General features: G+C 50.0%; 2 protein-coding genes across 4 annotated transcripts in view; both read right to left on the bottom strand.

Annotated features, from left to right (window-relative positions):
- The window catches only part of LOC104129643 (olfactory receptor 2D2-like), a 26,468-nt gene that overhangs the window by 21,498 nt on the left and 2,088 nt on the right, over positions 1–2,882 (bottom strand). The gene's annotated exons all lie outside the window — the stretch shown is intronic.
- LOC104129642 (olfactory receptor 1019-like) overlaps positions 1–2,882 on the bottom strand; it is a 9,821-nt gene that overhangs the window by 4,854 nt on the left and 2,085 nt on the right. The window lies entirely within an intron of this gene.

The raw sequence follows: 2,882 nt of genomic DNA, 5'->3' as shown, positions 1-2,882 counted from the left end.
GGGAGACCTGCAGAAAGCAATAAATGATGCCATTTCCCTTAGATACTTATTTTATGATGGGATGAGTCGTCCTTCGGAAGTGCCTGTTTCTTGCCAGTGATAAAAGAACGCAACTAGCTCACTTCGATTAATAACTTTTAGCTCTTGTCTCCCTTCTCGTCGCATCATTACGTTTTTAGTTCCGCTTGACTGTGTTATGAAATGTTGATGGTTATGGTATTGGTGTATCACCGCGTTACAAAACACACACAACCATGTCAAGATATGTATTATCTGTAGTACACTGGTGTCTGGATTCAGTATAAACAAATATTAATTATATCCTGCTTAATATACTGGTACAGCATGGGTGTGGTGGACCTCTGCTTTGGCTCCTGTCATTTCAGGAACCTTTTTTTGTTGGCTTTCCACTTGCTGGTGTCTGTAGAAGCCCTTTTGGTTGCCCTTGTCTATTCCTTGTCACTCAAACCTGCAGCTAAACTACAGGTTTCCTAATCCCATCCTTTGCAAGGTAAAGCAATGCTCCTGCGTTCCCCCTTGGGAGCCTCCTCCTGCAGAGGTGAAGGAGACGGGGAATGGCAGCTGCCTCCCCACAAGGCAGGCAAGGTAAAGATGAGGGGCAGGACCTTCAAGGTAAAAGTGCTTGAAGTCCAAGTGGCAGCCAATTATCACAGAATCACAGAATCACAGATTCGTAAGGGTTGGAAGGGACCTCAGGAGATCATCTAGTCCAACCCCCCTGCTAAAGCAGGCTCACCTAGAGCATGCTACACAGGACTTCATCCAGGCGGGCTTTGAATATCTCCAGAGAAGGAGACCCCACAACCTCCCTGGGCAGCCTGTTCCAGTGCTCTGCCACCCTCAGAGTGAAGAAGTTCTTCCTCATATTCAACTGAAACCTCTCGTGTTTCAGTTTGCATCCATTGCCCCTAGTCCTGTCGCTGGACACCACTGCAAACAGACTGCTTCCGTCCTCTTGACTTCCGCCCTTAAGATATTTGTATGCGTTGATGAGATCCCCTCTCAGTCTTCTCTTCTTCAGGCTGAACAAGCCCAACTCTCTCAGCCTTTCCTCGTAGGGGAGATGCTCCAGTCCCTTTATCATCCTAGTAGCTCTCCTCTGGACTCTTTCTAGGAGTTCCTCGTCTTTCTTGAACTGGGGAGCCCAGAACTGGACACAGTACTCCAGGTGGGGTCTCACCAGGGCAGAGTAGAGGGGGAGGAGAACCTCCCTCGACCTGCTGGCCACACTCCTCTTAATACACCCCAGGATACCATTGGCCTTCTTGGCAACAAGGGCACATTGCTGGCTCATGGTCAGCTTATTGTCCACCAGGACTCCCAGGTCCCTCTCAGCAGAGGTGGCATTGCTCAAGGAACAACGTCAGGGCCGATCCTGTTCAGCATCAGCATCATCAGTTACCAGCACAAGGGGCGGAAGGCACGTCAGCAAGTCGGCGGGTAATGGTAACCCAGAGGGGGGGGAAGCAGTTCACGGCCTTGATGGCAGGATTAGTCTTCAGAGGTACCCTGGATGAGACAGAGGAACGGGCCAAGAGGAACCTCCTGAAGTTCAGCAAACACAAAGACACTGTCCTGTCCCTGAGCTGGAATAGCCCCCAAGCATCAAGATGGGGTTGTGGACCCACTGGTTGGAGCAGCTCAGCCAAAAAGCATTGGGGTGCTGGCAGGCAAGACGAGGTGGCTTCCCCCAGAGCCCTCCCAATCCAAGGGGTTCTATGATTCCTAATAACTGTATCTCCCAAAGACCAACTTGACTTGGCCCTGGGTTTTTTCATCTTTTTTCACATGTCCCCACCAAAGCATACATAGTCACAGATTTTTGTAAACAGTGATTTCGTAGGTCAGCAACCTCAGTGGAAGAAAATTGTGTGTGTGTGCATGTGCGTCTGTTGGGTACAACTGTCAGCAGCAAAAAACGGAAGATGCAATTTAGCTCCTTTGTGAAGTTGCAGCATTCTGTTGTACTTGGTGCAGTTTCCATTAAGAAGATAATGCCAAGCATGCTCCTTTTTACCTTCCTCCTATAGACTGTGAACATCTCTCTGCAACCCTTCCCCTTTCATCTTCTCCCCAGCTTTTACCTCCCTCTGTGTCAAGAGGCAAAGGTCCAACTCTAAGATGGTGCAACTGTGTAACCCTGGCTCAGGCTGCTGAGAAAACAAAGTTGTGGCAAGCGCTGCGCAATGGCGTGTAGGAAGGTGCAGTACAACCGGCAGCAGAGCTAGGCTGTCCCGTCTGGAGTTGCCAGTAGCTCACAGGATCAAAATGATGAATACCAGCACAGAAATTATTCTAACCACAAAGAGAATGAAAACAGGGAAAGAATCATAGAATTGTAGAATCATTTAGGTTGGAAAAGACCCTGGAGATCATTGAGTCCAACCGGAAACCTAATATTGCCAAGTCCACCACTAAACCATGTCCCTAAGTGCCACATCTACCTGCCTTTTAAATACCCCCAGGGATGGGGACTCAACCATTTCCCTGGGCAGCCCCTTCCAGTGCTTGACAGCCCTTTCTGTGAAGAAATTTTTCCTAATATCTAATCTAAACCTGCCCTGGTGCATCTTCAGGCCGTTTCCTCTCGTCCCATCACTTGTTGCTTGTCACTTATTACTGCCAGACAGCTGTGAACCAGTGTCATCAGTGCCCTGGTGTTGGACGTGGCGGTCGATGGCGGCTTGGCAACGGTGCCTTTCTGCTCTAGGGAGAGGCCGAGGCCTGCCCGGCCGGTGGGGGCTCCTGTGTCCTACCGGTGACCAGGTCAATGTTTACCTTGGAGCTTGTCAAATCCCGGCCCTCGCTTCTTCGTATGCGCCACCGATAAACAACAGCCAGCCCGTGCCACGGGCAGGCCG

The sequence above is a fragment of the Egretta garzetta genome, unplaced genomic scaffold (genome assembly GCF_000687185.1).
Source record: "Egretta garzetta isolate BGI_Z169 unplaced genomic scaffold, ASM68718v1 scaffold997, whole genome shotgun sequence".
NCBI lineage: Eukaryota > Metazoa > Chordata > Aves > Pelecaniformes > Ardeidae > Egretta > Egretta garzetta.
The sequence above is the reverse complement of the archived record's forward strand: the minus strand, read 5'-3'. Positions and strand labels throughout refer to the sequence as shown.